The sequence below is a fragment of the Myotis nattereri genome (genome assembly GCF_964212035.1).
Source record: "Myotis nattereri genome assembly, chromosome: 2".
Lineage (NCBI taxonomy): Eukaryota > Metazoa > Chordata > Mammalia > Chiroptera > Vespertilionidae > Myotis > Myotis nattereri.
Window position 1 is genome coordinate 140,563,503 of NC_138076.1, and position 19,000 is coordinate 140,582,502.

The 19,000-nt window shown below is 39.7% G+C and overlaps 1 protein-coding gene across 2 annotated transcripts in view; it reads right to left on the bottom strand.

Moving 5' to 3' along the window:
* Positions 1 to 19,000, bottom strand: part of SYT1 (synaptotagmin 1) — a 551,768-nt gene that overhangs the window by 95,652 nt on the left and 437,116 nt on the right. The gene's annotated exons all lie outside the window — the stretch shown is intronic.

The window sequence follows — 19,000 nt, forward strand, 5'->3', positions numbered from 1 at the left end:
GTCTCTTTATACCTCAAATAGGATTATGTTTAATACTTTATATTTAGATTTTTGATAAAAGACTATTGATTAGAATTTCTAGTAACTGAAAAACAATGGAGTAAGTTTTTGCACTTTCATTTTTACTCATTTCAAGTGAGGTCTAACTTTCTTTCTCTTTATCCAAATATGTGTAAAAATCTAAATCCTAATATTTGTAAAAATCTAAGTGGTGGGTTGGAAAACAAATACATAGTAATAAAAAAGAATCCCATAGCCCCTCACCTATTTAATTGATATCATATTTTACGCCCAAAGCACATTCACCAATCCTGTACCCAGGCATTTCTGAACAAATGAGTCAGAGTTGAAGATGATGGTATAGAAAACTTGTATTTACTTTTCCAGAAAGAACTGCTATGGGTTCTCCCACCTTAAGTGTCTTACTCTCTGGTATCACTAATTAAGGACCATGTTGTTAGAACTTTCGTGTTCGTATTTATAAGCATGAGCGAGATGAGGTGGGAGAAGCTGGAGGATCTACACGGCTTTCTGCCACAGGGAATTAGGTATCTGACAAACTAGGGTTTATTTCTTATTGCCTCCCTCCTACCCCCACCCCCCACCCCCCCCCCCAAAAAGTGAATTCTGGTTCCAAAGACAGTAATGGTTATCAGATTTCTGAAGATAGACTTTTAACATAGGAGTGAGTTACAGAGGCCATCTCCTCATGTCCTCTCATGTTATACTCTTATTATGACCATATTTAGCTTTACCTATAACTTTATGAATAGTAAATCAGCCAGAGTCTCCAGTGTGGAAATATCTGCCTACATGTAAGTTAACAATTAAGGAAATGTAATTCCTGTATAGGATACTCATTATATACACCTTTAAGAGAGAAAAGCATAGCTACCTGTTCTATGCTTTATCGACAGGTGAGAAGTAATATATGCAGTGTGTGTGAGAAGTGATGCTCTTTCTGCTTAAGTAGTGCTTTTATTGAAAATATCAACATGTGTTTTTCTAATTTAAATACATTTTTATTGACTTCAGAGAGGAAGGAAGAGGGAGAGAAAGATAGAAACCTCAATGTTGGGAGAGAATCATTGATCGGCTGCCTCCTACACATCCCCTACTGGGGATTAGCCGGCAATCCGGGCATATGCCCTGACCGGGAATGGAACTGTGACCTCCTGGTTCATACTCAGTACCCAACCACTGAGTCAGGCCAGCTGGGCTCAACATAGTGTTGATATCCCCCATTCTTTCATTCCTTGAGTCCTCAGAACATCTTACCTATACGTTTCTCAAGTCACTAAGGACTTATTTTTTGTCTTACTCTGCACACGTCTTAGTTTTCCCACATGACTGTGAATTCCTTAAAGACAAGGTCCTTGCTTGAATTATCAGTTCCCACACATTTCCAAAAAAGCAAATGGCAACTTTAGATAATATTCCCTTTTGAGCTATGTAGGTCATAGCTCACCTCCATTAGTGTAGGTAATAAGTTACTTCTAATGTGCTAAATTCACCTGAAATGCCACCCCTACAAATTAATTTACACATCAGAAGGACCTGGTGGAATAAATTACTTTTCATAGTCTTTGAAAATACAGAATGAGAGTCAATATCACAGAAATTAATACAAAGTGTAGGCAAATTTACCTGAACTTTATGAGATAAGAGAGATGTAAATGAACAAAATTGCTGTTCAAAAATGCTCATTAGGAGGAGGGTTCTTTTTGCTGGATTCTGTCTTTTTGCCACAGGACCTTCCCTGGGGAACTCGCTGTGTTGCAGAACCAGGTTACTGTAGCAGTTCTAATTAGGCATTTTAGACATGACTGTTCTCTTTTAAATGACACCTCTCTTTATGGCCCATAATTTAATTCCATAGTTAATTTACTGGCATCTCAATTGTTTAAGACAATGTCACAACTTACCTACATCCTAGTATCATTTTATTCTATCTTATGATATTTAGGGAACTTTAAAGATTTTATATAATATTTAGTTTTAGAAGAGAGCAATTATGGAGTTTGAAAAACCACATCTCAAGTAGGAAAAATATGTGAAGTTTTCTGTAATTTTAAAACAATGGGATAAAGCCCAAACCGGTTTGGCTCAGTGGATAGAGCACTGGCCTACGGACTCAAGGGTCCCAGGTTCAATTCCGGTCAAGGGCATGTACCTTGGTTGTGGGCACATCCCCAGTAGGGGGTGTGCAGGAGGCAGCTGATAAATGTTTCTCTCTCATCAATGTTTCTAACTCTCTATCCCTCTCCCTCTGTAAAAAATCAATAAAATATATTTAAAACACACACACACACACAAAAACCCAAAAAACTATGGGATAGAGAAAGAAGGAGTAGTTTTTTAAAAAAGAAAATATCAAAATGGAAACTTCGGGAGAAAGAAAAATAAGGAAAATTACTTATTTTAGCAGCCTTTACAGATCTACATATAACTAACTTAGGGACTTAAACATGTAAAGCTTCATTTGCTCATACAATTATCATAATTGGTACACCAAATTAAACATGTATTTTTTCTATCAATCAATTGAAGTTACTTTTCAGTGTTTTAAAATCTTATTTCTGGATCTATAAGCCATTTGAAAACTAGTCACTGTTTATTCTGGAATTTGTATCCTTTTTGGAACCAAGCAGATAAATAAAGAACAACTCATTTTTCTAGAAATGGGGGAGGAAAATACCCAATTCATCTGAGCCTTTATCTTGTTCATTAAATTTTCTGAGTTGTAACTATCTGAGATATAAATATATGCTGTTCCTAATTCTTTAAAAATCAGCTTTAATAATTTTCTAAAGTGAAAAGTTTGAGAATGGGGCCAACTTTCTTCTATTACATTCTGGTTTTATCCTTGATTAATTGTTTTAGGACATTTAATTAGATGGAGATGCACTCCTGTCCCTAGAGTCTGGTTTTAGCATGTGAAGGTTTTATTGTATCTCTTGTTATCTACACAGAAGAACTGGAATGATCTGATAGTTTTATGTGGACATTTTCACATCAAACTCTTATTTCAGACTTTTCACATGTCAGTTTGGAAGAAAGATAATTGAATAGTAATATATAAAGATTTAATATTAAACATTTTATCTACCACTCTAAATTTCTAGAAATCAAACATTTCTAAATTTTATAAATGTTTCCTTTAGCAGGAACATTTGGTGATGGAAGGCAAAAGTGGCTCTTGAAAAATTTATGTAGAAAAATGATACCCAAATCTGTCTCTCAGATCCTTATTGCTCCTTGACAATTCTGTGTGTGTTTCCTCCACAGCTGCCCTGCGAAGTGGGTACTGTTATGTCCATTTTATAAATGAAAACTTCGGGACTCAGAGATTCCATAGGCCTGTGGGCGCCTCAGTGTGGAGCTGAAGCAACGCCCTTTCACTCAAATCATGAGTTGTCTTTACCATCCGATCGCCATTTGGAAGGACAAACAAATATTCCAACTGACTGCCCGTTGGCTACTCCATTCTCACTGACATTTTATTCCTATTGTAAAACTAGAAATGAAAACATGCTGGAAGTACAGTTTTTATAAGGTAATTTCAAGCAAGACCCTGTAGAGCTGCAGCAGACAAATGAGTGCTTTTGCTGCTGTGATTATCTCATGAAGGGGGCTTTATTACTATTAGGAATTTCAGCTTTATGTATAATTTATTTTAGTCAATTGCCTTGATCACTAGGTGGAAACTGCCAGTCAGCGTTAGAAAGTTCCAACTGTGAGATTTAGAGAAATTAACCTGCTCTTTTAGAACGGGGAGCTGACAATCAGAAAGCACTTTTGTTCTGAGCTGCTTGATAATTCCATGATTTTTTTTTTTTTAAAAGTAGCCACTAAATAGAGTAGACACAAATTAATGACTGGCTAGACAACTCCAGCAATACCTTTCCTTTCTGAAAAGCATGGTAGATATTAGAACAGAGGTCAGATCCAATGGCTACATAAAAAGTTTGATTTAAAATGAATATTTATTTGATGGCTTCTATAATACCATACCTCATTTTATATGTAAAAAGAGGGGTTCACTGAGTGATCTTTGCAAATGGGGCTAAGTTCACATGTGTGTTGGAAATACTATACTTTTGAATGAATTTTTAAAAGACACCCGGATTGACTTAATGCTGTGACATTTTAAAAAGGCATGTTCTATTTATATTAATCTTAGGATTTTTCTATGTGTTAAGTTAGTGATAGATTCTTTGAGTAGAGGATTTTTCTATGTGGTTGGGAATCTATTTAGAGGTGACAAGTACTAAATGGCAGTCCCATAATCGCTCAAAATGAAAATTCAGACTCTGTGTATCCTCCATTTACAAAAAATACTAAGATGTTATCTACACTAATAAAATACAAACATGCAAATTGACCATACCTCTGCTATGCCTTAAGCCATGTCCACAAGCCAATCAGAGCGACTATATGCAAATTAACCCAACCAAGATGGCGGCCAGCAGCCACGGACCTGGAGCAAGCAGGAGGCTTGGTTGCCCCAATAATGGAGGAAGTCAAGCTTCCCAGCTGCCGTGGCTGGCTCTGAGCTCCATTCAAAGCAACAAAGTTTCAATTATAGAAGGTAAATAAACCCCAGATACCTGCTTTCAGCTGGCTGTGGCCACTGAGCTGGAGCGAGCAGGAGGCTTTCCCTCCCACCTGCCCTGGCCAGCTCTGAGCTCCTCTCAAGGCTACAAAGTTTCAATTATAGAAGGTAAATAAATCCCAGAATAAAAAGAAAAAAATTAAAAAAAGGAGAGGCTGGGAGCTTCCATTGCTGGGGGGGGGGGGGGGATTGGCCAGCCTGAAGACTGTCCTCAGCCCCTCACCCAGACTGGCCAGGCACCCCAGTGGACCCCCAACCCTAAAGAGGGTGGGGCCAGCCTGAAAACATCCATCAACCCCTCACTCAGGCTGGCCAAACCTCCATGGGGTGAGGGTCCCCACTGGGGGAGGCTTGACCAGTCTGCAAACAGCCATCAGTCCCTCACCCAGGCTGGCCAGGCACCCCAGTGGGGACCCCCACCCTGAAGGGGGTGTGACCAGCCTACAAACACCCATCAGCCCCTCACCCAGGCTGGCCAGGCACCCAAGAGGGACCCCCCACCCTGATCCGGGACACCCTTCAGGGCAAACCAGCCGGCCCCCATCCGTGCACCAGGCCTCTATCCCATATAATAAAAGGGTAATATGCAAACTGACCCTAACAGCAGAATGACTGGTCACTATGACACACACTGACCACCAGGGGGCAGACGCCCAATGCAGGAGCTGCCCCCTGGTGGTCAGTGTGCTCCCACAGGGAGAGCTCTGCTCAGCCACAAGCCAGGCTGCCGGCTGCCAGTACAGCGGTGGTGGTGGGAGCCTCTCCTGCCTCCTCAGCAGTGCTAAGGATGTCCGACTGCAGCTTAGGCCTGCTCCCCGCTGGCAAGTGGACATTCCCCAAGGGCTCCCAGGCTGCCAGAGGGATGTCTGACTGCCAGCTCAGGCCTGATCCCCCAGGGAGCGGGCCTAAGCCAGCAGGTTGTCATCCCCTGAGGGGTCCCAGACTCCAAGAGGGCATAGGCTGGGCTGAGGGACTCCCCCCGCCCCTCCCGAGTGCACAAATTTTTGTGCACTGGGCCTCTAATTTATTTATAAGAAGGACAATGTCAGGTTTTTATCTAAATAACAAAGGGGGTGGCTTTAAATATGTCCTTTGTGTGGTAGTATCTTTCAAATTCATCTTATTCCCACAACTACTTTCATAGCTCTGAAATATCTGCTAAACTGGTATTTACATCTAATGGTCCAGATGGTCACAGTGTGAAATGCTGCTGTGGATTCACTGAGGCTAAAAAGACTGAATCTGGCCTAGAGTACAAATGTACTGTAAATTGTTCAGGTGAATGAAACAGTGTGTTATTTCTTCGAATACTTATTTTTACTATATAATCCATTAACTTTGTATTCATTCAATTATTCATTCATTTCTTATTAAACAACTGTTATGTCCCATCATGGATTCTTTCAGGTACTAGACTCCATTATACCTAGATAAATAAGATGAGTTTAAGATTTCCAGAATGTAGTGGAGGGGCAGAGGTAGATAATAACAACGTAATGTAATAACTGCACCATATAGGCAGCACAAACGCTATGGGAACCAAGAGGAGAAGGTTGAAACTTTGCAGAGTCTGGACTTTAATAGGAGATTTATAGCCCTTATAAATCCAGGGACCTCAAATGCATGTTCTTTGTAAAATGAACGAACTTGCCATGCAAATGTAGCTTTAAGACAAGTCTCTAGCTAGCTCTCCTCTTTTAGCCAGAACTACTAGCATGTAAGGAGGGGTTGGTGTCATGACATTGGTCCTGGAAGAGCCAACACTTGAGCCGAGATGTGAAGATTCAGAAGGAAGAATCAATGTAACCCCATTGAAGAAGAGAGCAAGAATGTTCTAGGCAAAGAAATGCATATGCAAAGTCCCCAAGAGCTTAAACCAAGTTAGTCTTCTAGAAGCATAACATTCATGTAGTTAAATATAAATTTTTGTTTAGGATTTAGATCTTCAAAATTTCTTCATGATATTTTCAACTTGTATTTTGATTAAAAGATACACTTTGAGCCCTTTTAGAAATAATAATTAACATCAGAAAAGAGGATATTCTGAAATGATCAAAATAAGAATGATAAAATAGAAAATTAAAATGCCTATTAAAGAATAATAGCCAAGTGCAGAACAGAGTAGTGGGAAGAGCACTGGAATGAGACATGGGCATTAACTCACTATGTCTTCATTAAGCAGATATTTATTGGGCATTTCCTGTGTGCCAGGTACTGTTCTAGGCACTGGAATACAATAAAGCATGCAAAAATCAATGAGCAAACTAAACAGTAGATTATAAGGCAAAGTGAAGTAGTTAGAAAAGTGCTTGGCACTTAAAATGTACTATATGATTGTTTGCTATTATAACAAAAATCCTATTTGAACCACCCTCTTCTCTAGATAGTTCAAGTTCTTCTGCTCCTTTTTACAGCCAAAATTCTTGAATGAACTGGCTACAATAATTGTCCCTATAACATATGTTCCACTGATTTCTCTTTCCATCATTTTATTGAAATGGTTCCTGTTAAAGTTTCAAATGACACCCATATTAGTAAGCCAAATATTTTTTGGTCTCATTGACCTAAAGTCTCAACAGAATTTGTTGACTTCTCTTTTTCTGATTCTTTAATCCAATGCTTTCTTGATTTATTTGTGTATGGCCACTCTTTTTTTTTTTAATTTTTTTTATAGGGGTGCCAGAAAAGAGAGAGTGCAAGATATTGAAAACCTATTTGAAGAAATAATGACAAAAAACTTCCCCTACCTGGGAAAGAAATATACTTATAAGTGTAGAAGCACAGAGAGTCCCAAACAAGAGGAATCCAAAGAGGACCACACTAAGACACATCATCATTAAAATGACAAGGGCTAAAGACAAAGAGAGGATTTTAAAAGCAGCAAGAGAAAAAGTTAGTTACCTACAAGGGAGTTCCCATATGACTGTTCTCTGATTTCTCAGCAGAAAGTATGCAGGCCAGAAGGGAGTGTCAAAAAATATTCAAAGTGATGAATAGTAAGGACCTACAACCAAGATTACTCTACCCAGCAAAACTATTATTTAAAACTGAATATTAGATAAAGAGCTTCACAGACAAAAAAGCTAGAGGAGTTCATCACCACCATACTAGCATTGAACGGTATTCTTCAAGAAGAAGAATAAAAAGAAAAAGAAAAATATCAAATATATGAACAATAAAATGGCAATAAATACATATCTATCAAAAATTAAATCTAAAAATCAAAATAAATAAGAAATCTATTGATGGAATAAACTGGTCAATAAAACAGAACCAGAGGCATGGAAATGACGATTTTCAGAGGGAAGTGGGTGGGGTGGAAGAATTTAAACAAAGATCTTCTATGCATGTATACATTTCCTATGGATATAGATAATTGGGTATCAAAGGCCTGGGGCAGGGCAGGAACCAGAGGAGGGTGAATGTGGGGAAGGGGCAGAGAGGGACATCTGTAATACTATAAACAAAAAAGATTTAAAAAATAATAATAAGGAATAAAAAAAAGAGATTGAGAATAACAATCAGCCTTCAGGTAGAAGCAATCACCCCACCCTGTTGGAAAACTTCTGGCCCCACCCTGTGGTCAATAGCCTGAGGATAATAAAGAATGAATATAATCAGACTGAAGGCAGGGGCAGGTCTTGAGACTTTGAGTCTGAGTGACCTAATTTGGTTCCCCCTGGCCACGCATTCTTGATGTCCTTTCTCAAGGCTTAGTCCTAGCCCATTTCTTTTCTTCATAAACTGGTATTACCCCAGTCTATGGCTTGAGTTACAATCTTCTTAGGAGGGATTTCCAAATTTGCATCTTCAGTTTAGATCTTTTATCTGTGCTACAGACTCATACATCTAACCATCTGCTTATCATTTTCACATTAGAATATTTCACACACATATTAGGCTCAAATGCCAAAAGCTGAATTTATTATCTTTCTCAAAAACTTGGTTCATTCTATTTCAGTGATTGGTACCAGCATTCAACCAGCACTCAAGCTGGAAAACGGAATTATCATTGACCTTTGACTTCTTTAGAGCTCTGATTTAATCTATTAGAAATTTCTCAAATGGGTCTACTTGTTTTGACCCCTATCCAATAAATCTCTAATATTCCAATATTAGAATATTTATCACCATATTTCAATAATCTATCACCTGGATTATTCTAATAGTCTCTTAGTTGGTCTCCTTAAATTTACTCTTGAAATACAGTGGTCAGTCACCTTTTAGGTAACAAATCTACTTATAATCCTCAAATAGGTCTCCTGTCTCTCTTAGGAAGAAGACCTGCATCTTTACATCAGTTAGAGTATTCCTCAGAGTTTGGTTCCAGGTTACTCCTCAGCCTCATTTGATACCATTTGTCCTCTGTGTGCTCTAGCCACATCAATTTTCTTCATATCATTAAATATGTCATGTTAATTATACTCATATTTAATGCCTCACCTCAAAGATAATTTATTTTGAGGAGCCATACCTGAATCACCAGACTAAATAAGAGTATTCTTCTTGAATACTCTTTAGTAGCTCCCTGTAATATTCTTTTGAACTATTAATTATAAGAATAATGCATTATAACCAGGTACAATAATTATAATCATGTACAGCAGGCATGTTATTGATTTTTGTGATCATTGGATTGTATCTCACTTCTATGAATTTGATCATCTGTATATAGTACCCTTTATATGTATGCATAGTACCTGGCACAAAGGAAATGATTAGTACACTTTTAGCCAAAGAATGAATGCTCAACTCTGGCAGAGACTGCTAGAGAAGTGATGTGCACCACCTCTAGACTTAATCCCCTCAAACTCCTACTGATGATCTTTTCTTTCTAATGACTGAGATAATGACCTTAGAGTGACCTTGGAAGAGCAGAGGTTCAATCAGCCAGGATTCCTGAATGGTTCCTAAAGAAACATGGAGTCCTACCTACTAATGTGGAACTACCTTGTACTATCGAGTGAGCAAGAAATTTCTTTTACTGAACCATCACAATTAGGCCTATTTTTAAAAATGATTTTCAGAGAGAGAGGAAGGGAGAGGGATAGAGAGATAGAAACATCAGTTGGCTGCCTCCTGCATGCCCCTTACTGAGGATTGAGCCTGCAACCCGGACATGTGCCCTGACTGGGAATTGAACCATGACCTCTGGGTTCATGGGTCATCACTCAACCATTGAGCCACACCGGCAGGGCAATTGGGTCTATTTGACATTATTAATACAAATAAGAGAATAAGTTCTAAATGGTGTTTTTTAAAGTATGATTAGTGATCCATTTCATTTTGTATGGTTTGTAGAAAATAAGCAATGTTTAGTCTAATACTGCACTAATTCAGTTTACCAAACTCTTATTTTGTTTTCAGTATGTCAGTCCTGGTGCAAGGTACTTGGAACAAAAGATTAAAACTTGTTCTTTCCCTTAAGAATCTTATTCTGTGCTGGGAATAACAAGCATAGAAACAGAAGTTCAACATAAAATGGCAAGTGCTATTGTAGAAAGATGTATTATGAAGGACCACTATAGAAAAGGTAGAGAAACTACCTTTTATGTGGTTAATTTCATGTATGTACATTTTGAGTGGAGGGTAAGGGAATGTGAACAGAATGTGAACTGGAAAGTGAGTCCCAGAAATGTCTTTGTCAAGTTTCCTCATGCTATAGTGTGTCATGGTGCCTGAAATCCCGCCTTTAATTCCTCTGTGCAAAAGCTCTAGGTGGCCTTTACAATGATATGAAATAGTGTTTTGCCCCCTAGTGGACAATATGGCAATCCATCATGGTATTCAGTTTTAGTTTGACAGATTTTGTGGGGTTATGAAAGATTTATCCAAATGAGTAGAGATGGACAAAAAAGGGGAAGATAGTGGGTATGCTCCCATAGCTTGGGATGCTGCTTCAGTTAATAGAGGGCCTAAATGGGATCCCAGGAAATGACCAACTTTATGAGAACATGTGAAGAGGAAGGGAAATACTGGAGAGGTTTATGGGAGATTTCCCACGGCAAGACTTACTAAGTTGCTTTGTTCCTTTAACATTCTCCCTCTGTTAACTACATGTCCTTGATTTATCTGGGTCAGATTCAATTTTAAATCTTCTATTTTTTGTCCTCGTATGACTTGGAGGCTCTGAGATAAAGTATCCTTTTCCTAATAGTTATGTGGATTATGGGAAACTAGTGTTATCTTCTTTTAAAATGTGAATACCAAATAAGTTTGAAATATGGGCAACGTACATTTCTATGAGGATTTGACCTATACAGTTAATACAAGAAACACTATAAAGAAATATTATGCCAGATGCGGGCCATTGATCCTGGAGCATTTATGATAAACAATGCTAAGCAAGCCATAGATGTGCCATCTCTAGTGGCAAAGACATGCATTTGAATGATTTACTCAGAGGCTTACTGATAGAGCAGAATTAAAATTTTTCTATCATACTCAGCGACTGCAAAGAGTATATCCTGACCTGTCACTCTGGAGCTACATTTACTGGTGCATCCTAACCTGAGGGGAAACTATGGGAGAGTAGGGTCTTGACAGAGAAAGCTCAGAAGCCAGGGTGCTGTCCTTGACAGAGGACACTTTTCCCTTTTGAGTTCTGGTATGATGGTGATTAACAGGGAATCCAGATGGAATGGCAGTGCCACATAACTAGGACCTGTCTTTGGCCCAGGAAGATTTTCTTCTCCTCAGGGAGTGTTGGGTAAAGAGGGAAGGATGAATGAATGCTCAGCAGATCTGAGTTCTATCACTATCCAGCTCATGGGAGTGCTCTCAGAATGTTCTTCCTGCACCATTAAACTGAATAAATAATAACTGCTTTATATTTAGATGAGGGTTACATGAGATCCATCTGTGACCCAAGGCTAGCTCAAAATCATGGAGAGAAAAACAAAATGAAGGCAATAAAGAAAGTATGGTGGCCCTAGCCAGTTTTGCTCATTGAGTAGAGCTTCAGCCCTTGGACTGAAGGGTCCCAGATTTGATTCTGGTCAAGGGCACCTACCTCGGTTGTAAGCGCCCATCCCTGGTCGGGTACATATGGGAGGCAACCAATTGATCTCTCAGATCGATGTTTCTCTCTGTCTCTCCCCCTCCCTTCCATTCTCTCTAAAAATCAATGGAAAAATATCCTCAGGTTAACAAAAAGAAAAACATAATAACAAGAGAGAGTATGGTGTAGGCTTGATCAAGTCACACGGAAGCTGGTAAGGAGAGAAAAGCTATTGAAAAGCAAGGTTAGAGAGGTCAGAGGAGCCAAACTCAGCTTCTCTATTTCTGGCTTCAGTTGGCCATGGGGTCTGTCCATTGCAAATAGGAACCTTTAAAAAAGAGAGAAGACAGAAAAAAACCCCTGAAAATTGGAGTTGGGGCTGGGAAAGTGAGGCAGTGGAAAACAAAGGAAAAAAATAGAGAGGAGAAAAAAAATAGGACAGTGAAGGAAAAGCCAGTTTGTCTATTTTATCTTCCACTAGAAAGAGAGCATAGGGAAGAGAGAAGGCAAGGAAATCAAACAACTTGGAATGGCGAGGAGAGCAGTGGGAGGATTTTGAAAGAGGGTTTTATGTGAATTCACTTCATAAGGAATGAGAGCTGTTGCCTGGCAAGGGGCCATGTGAGACCCTAATTATTAGTCCAATTGGGAAGAACCCAGGAGACATATTTGCCGTAATTCAAATGCACAGACATAAAAGGTTTGATGAACCTCAGATGACAGAGAAAGTGGATATAGTTTGTAGATGTATCAGAAGGAAAAGTACCAGGCACTGTGATAATTTCCCCAAGCTATGGCTCAAGGCTGTTCGTTCTCTTCAGGACTGACACAGGGGAAACAGGTCATACGGAAATTTCATTGAAAAAATACTATATGTTGAAGTTCCATTAACAGCATCAGAGATATTGGCATTAGGGCAGGGAAATAGAAAAGAATGAAATAAAAAGCTGTTGAGAGGATCATGAGCATTGCACATTGTCTGCTTTTCCAGAGCAGATACACCTTCTGGCTGTTGTTGGAACACCAGGCATGTCTTTACATGTGTGTCACAAATCATATGAGCAAAAAATACATGAAGAGCTCCAGCTGGCATTGGCCAGCAGACTGAAGGCTCCCGGGTTCAATTCTGGTCAAGGACACATACTTTGGTTGCAGGCTGAATCCCTGGTCCTGGTCCTCTCACATTGATGTTTCTCTGTCTCTCCCTTCCCCCCACCTTCCACTCTCTCTAAAATTCAATGGAAAAATGTTCTTGGGAGAGGATTAACAACAAAAAATACCTGAAGAAAAAAGTCTTACATAAGGACAAAATAGCATGAGGAGCTTAGCAAAAAAGGAAGGTATATATTACTGGGTTGGTGGCCCCTTAAAAAAGGTGCTATTGGATACTCTTGAGGAGAAGGGGTTGGAGAAGACAATTACTGATTGAATGGAAGAAAATATTATCAGTGTAACATATTATTTACATTTCTTTAAAAATAGATTTGAAGGTGCAGCAGAAATTTAGGTAAGCTTGTCAGGAAGAGAAAGAGCTAAGATAAAAATGGCTAGAGAAGTTGATTCTTGCTGAGAATAGGAAACCACTACCTAAGAGCAGAGGCCTGTGTGAGGTCCACAGAGGACTAAAGAAAGGGTTGGGAGTAAAAAAGAGCCCCCAGAGAACCTGATCCAAGGAAAGAGCAATAGAAGACAAAAATATGTAACAGGTTTTCTATAGATGAGACCTAAGTTCATGGAAAAGAATACAGGAGTCTGAGGCAAGCAGAGGGATTAGATCACAGAAAGAAAGCAGACAGTCATTTATAGCTCAACAAAACTGGAAAACAGAGTAGCTAATTTCTCTATACACAAGCATAGAGAAAGCACTGCTTTCAGCAGGACTATCCTACCTAATAATAGACAAACATGGTAATTAACCGTACCTCCGACACACTTCCCATTGGCTAATCAGGGCGATATGCAAATTAACTGCCAACCAAGATGGTGGCCGGCAGCCAGGCAGCTGAAGCGAACAGGAGGCTTGTTTGCTCCAGTGATGGAGGAAGCCAAGGTTCCCCGCCTGCCGCTGCCGGCCTCTGAGCTGCACTCTAAGCAACTATGTCACAATTATAGAAGCTAAACAAACCCCAGAAACCTGCTTTCAGTCAGCCGGGCCTCAGAGCTGGAGTTGCAACAGTGTTTCAATTATAGAAGCCAAACAAACCGAGGTCTCAGAGCTGGAGCCGAGCCTCAGAGCTAAAGCCGGCTCTCAGCTCCAGTGACAGCCATAGAAGGTAAATAAATCCCAGTGTAAAAAAGAAAAAAAGGAGAGGTTGGGAGTTTCAGTCACCCACCAGCCTGAAAACAGCCCTCAGCCCCTCACCCAGACTGGCCAGCCACCCCAGTGGGGACCCCCACCCTGAAGGGGGTGTGACCTGCTGAAAACAGCCATCATCCCCTCATCCAGGCTGGCCAGGCACCCAAGCGGGACCCCCACCCTGATCTGGGACACCCTTCAGGGCAAACGAGCCCGCCCCCACCCATGCACCAGGCCTCTATCCTCTATAGTAAAAGGGCAATATGCAAACTGACCCTAACAGCAGAAAGACTGGGAATGACTGGTCACTATGACACACACACTGACCACCAGGGGGCAGATGCTCAATGCAGGAGCTGCCCTCTGGTGGTCAGGGCGCTCTCACATGGGAGGAGCTCTGCTCAGCCACAAGCCAGGCTGATGGTTGCCAGTACAGCGGTGGTGGTGGGAGCCTCTCCCGCCTCCTCAGCAGCGCTAAGGATGTCCGACTGCAGTTTAGGCCTGCTCCCCGCTGGCAAGTGGACATCCCCCGAGGGCTGCCAGGCTGCCAGAGGGATGTCTGATTGCCATCTTAGGCCCAATCCCCCGGGGAGCGGGCCTAAGCCAGCAGGTGGACATCTCCTGAGGGGTCCCAGACTCCAAGAGGGCACAGGCCGGGCTGAGGGAACCCCCTCCCTCCCGAGTGCACAAATTTTTGTGCACTGGGCCTCTAGTCTATATATATAAAAGCCTAAGCAACCATTCAACTGTTCATTCAACCAGTAGCTATAATGCACACTGACTACCAGGGGGCAGACTTTCAATGCACAGACATGGAACCATGGAACAGAATGATGAATCTCAGAAGGAAGTGGGGAGGAGGAGGTCGGGAAGAGATTAACCAAAGATCTTATATGCATACTAGATGCCTGCGGGGAGTGGGCCCAATCTGTGCACCAGGCCTTCAACATCCCCCAAGGTGTCCTGGATTGCAAAAGGCCACAGGGCCGCTAGTGTAATATAAAGACAGAGTGCCAAAGTTGAGAAGCACGGTGAAATTTCACAACAAAATGGAAGCACTTTACAATAAAGTAAGAGTGAAGCAGCACTCCTAAAGGAATTGACTTGGGGGTTCTTGATGCTCATCAGTAGGGGAGGAGTAGCACACAGAGCAGGGGAATGGATTGTTGGAGATGGAGAACCTGGGTGAGAATGTGAGTGGGAAAGAGAAAAGGCCAACTTTGTGAGCAAGAAGAGTTAAGACAGCAGAAATGGGAGGATCCAGTTTAAACATAACTGCCCTTTTGACAGATTGGAAAGGGTGCTCTCACTTGAAAAGATGTTTTAAAATATAAAGGGCAACCTATGAAAATGATGCCAGAGTAGAGCTTAAAGGCCATGGACTTGACAAGGAAAATGGTAAAGGTATTCTGCATTTATACAGATAGGCAATTATACAGCAGAAACATTATTGCATGAAAGCAAATTTATTTGGGTTTGCCAGAAATAAAACAAGAACTACTATTTGTTCTACTTGTGATCCTGATTGCACCATGTTCTATTGTGGCTTCAAATCCTGAAACATGGTGCTTCCTTTGCCTGGTATAACCTCCCTCTCTTTATTTTTCTCCTGAACTCCTATTTATTTCTCAACTGAGCTTTTCCCTGACCATTCTCCCTTTGGGGTTTCTTCCTTCTTTGTGTTTCCATGACACCTTTCCAAACTCTCAGTATGGCATTTGCAATGTCAGACTCTAGACGTCTGTTTGCCTATTTGTCTTTAACTAAACAAGGCCTATATGTTAATCCATGTTGTCTAACCTCGTGTCTACCATATAGCTAAAGGTCAAACCAAAGTTACAGATCAAGAGAGAGGAAATGGTAATTATCAGTTTTTGTTCTATAGTAAGAAAAGTTTGGAATCAGTCAAGACTATGAGGACAAGTCATCTGCTGTGATGGGGATTGTGGTGACATGACAGAAATCAAAAGTTCTGCCTTCTGAGAGGCTCAGGGCAGAGTAAAGGAGTAAGTCCCTGGCTCTTTGATAGGCCTGCCTCTTATGCCGGAAAGCACCCCTATATGGCGGAGGTAAAAACAAAGTCTAGGGCTGGAGGAGGAAAGCTATGGTATATGGTCTAGTAATACAAAAAATAGAACTGTGTCTAGTAAAGAGCAGATACCATTTAAAACAGTTATCTGAAGGAAGAGATATTTAGAAATTTCAATTGGATTTCTTATTAAAAGCAAAAAAGTAGGATTTGGGGGATCAAGCTTTCTGGGAGAGTAGGCATGGCAAGGACACTGTACAAAGATCATTGGGAGAATACTAACAGAATAAAAATGTAAAAGAGACAAAGAGAAAAATCACAATTTGGGAGGACTGAGTAGGTATTAAAAATTATTTGAGTAACATTGGGAATTTGGCTAGTTTGATGTTTGGAGAGAAATTGAAACTATTAATATATACTGGTAAAAATAAAATGAAATCATAGGTAGGAAAGAACTTTTAAATATTAAACCTGCCCTGTGAATGAAAGATACTCATTTTTCTTGCTAGTTTAATATCAGAAGAAGAACCACTTTTAAATAGCTTCCTCTACTTTCTTTGCTGCTTCTTTTTTTTAGACATAGAGTAGCTGTATTTTGTAAAGATGCAAACAAACCCTCTTTAAATTTAGATTTCAATGTTGAAATTCAATGCTGAATCTAGTAAAGATGCAAAAGAACCTCATTACTTGATATAAGCTGAGGTGGAATATTTGAATTTCTGAATAGATATAAATCCCAATTATGACTATGGCCATTTTAGTCATTTCCAGGGTAATTATAACCTTCTATAGATGGAATGCTAAGATAACTGTATTTACTTGAGATAAAGAAGTACAGTCCATCCTTTGTGCCACAAGCATGATGCATCTACTTGGTAGCATCACAGTGTCACTGTGAAAAGACTATAATCAGATTGTGGGTAATAGGAACAAAATCTTTCTCTTGCACAGTCCACTGAATTAGTTTTCTGATGTAGGAGAGAGTATATGGAGCAGCAAATTATAGGCATATAGATTAGGACTTTGAATTTAGATTTTCATCTTGATTATATAACTGACTTGAAGCAATAGGAAGAAATTTGCTTAACTTTAGTTACCTCCTGCACAAAGTAGATCACCAACTCAAAGGTGATAAGGGAACACCTCTCATATCACCTCTGTTAATCTCAATTTCTTAGTGAAGCTGTCCCATCTGTATATTACTTTTTTCCCCCCAGAGTTTTTGACTTTTCTCTCTTCCATGGTGATCTGTTCTCACCTATTTCTGCCGAAGGTTATACAACTAATTAGTGTATTTCTCATGTTGCCTTTAACATATTACACATTGTGGCAAAGTTACAGAGGAAGCCATGATCACCTCTAAGTATGCTGGGAATTCAGTTTGCCAAGATTTCACAAATTGTTCATTTCGCAGAAATAATTTCGTTTTCATCTGGTTTGCCTAGGGGAGAGTTCACTGGTGTTCATTGTTAAGAAAATCAGAACGTCATTAGGAAATTCAATGGTCCTTTGCATGGAAATGTGGATGCCACTGAATCACACAGTGCAAAAATATAGTTTATCTGCAAATGAGTATGATGTGAATTGCATGGAAGCCATTCTCTTCAGACAAAGAAAGCACACAGAGATCTCTTATTTGCTTCATTTTGCCTATGTTCATGTTGACAGCTGGAATGACCCTGCTAAGATGTCAGGCATTTTTTTAGTCATGTAAAGTACATTACAGATTTTTATGAGAAATAACTACTAAGAGAATTTTCTTTTTAAAAACGCATGTGTTATGCAATCACAACTCAAGGTATTTTAACTAGGATGATTTCCCTCTTTATTTGTAGTGACATTCTGGCTTTCAGTTTTTGAGCATCATATTTTTATGAAGGAAATTTAGTTTCTAGAAATGTAAATGAGAACTGATCCATACATTTCTGGTCAACTTCACCAGATGGCCTTTATCATTTTATTAGGATTTTGTTTTTATTTATGATTTTAGTATGTGGTATTTTATTGATGGAGATCAGTACTAAAATTATTTAGAAAGAGACATTTGCACATGTAAAATCCTATGGAAGCATCTTTACCAACGCTGTACCTTAAAGTAGTCTGCAGATCTCAATAGAAATCTACCTCAGAAAACTAGTAACCCTTGCTGTTCAATAAAGTCTGCAAATGGCCCTGGCTGGTGTGCAGTGGGTAAAGCTCCAGCCTGTGCACCGAATGGTCATGGGTTTGATTCCAGGTCAAGGGCACATGCCTCAGCTGCAGGCTTGATCTCCAGGGATGTGTGATTGGGGCATGTGCTGGAGGCAACCAATCTGTGTCTCTCTTTCACCCTCCCCCACCTCTCTCCCTTCCACTCTGTTTAAAAATCAATGGAAAGATATCCTCAGGTAAGGATTAAACAGAATTCTGCAAGTGGAAAAATTAAAAGCCTCAGGTAATCCTTATTTCTATTGCTTCAAAATGCATATTCTTGGCAAATAATTATATATATATATATAAATTTTAAAAAATCACACAAATTTTAGATGACCTCTCTAAAATCTTTCAAGTAGGAGAAAGAATATGTGAAATCAGAGGGATAGCATTTTGAATTTGAAGCTGAAAAGGATAAGTACAAAATTGTTACTGAAAAAAACCTTCACAGTCCTTGAATACTTAAAAACATTTGGTGGAAGGAGATGAATCATAGCTATATATGACTGCTTTTGCAAGATGCTAAGATAGAGGAATTGTGTAGGTTTAAGCTTATGGGAAAAATAAAAAAGTGAAGAAAATGTGTACTATTAGAAAAGATCGGTCCCATTTTATACAGAGTGAATTAAAGGTAGGGAAATGAGCCAATGATGTCACTTGTAGTTGAGAATGGTACAGAGTTAGGTGGGATAGCTTTCTGTAGGAAGCTGTTTCTATTACAAATTAAGGATACTCTTCAATTGTGTGTGAGGGGGAAACTGAACAACTTACAGAAGTAAGTTGGGGCAGTTTTTGCCTGGGTTATTGAGAAAGTTTCCTGTGCTTACTGATAAGGTACAGTAATAAAGAAAAAGTGGACAGGAGGTT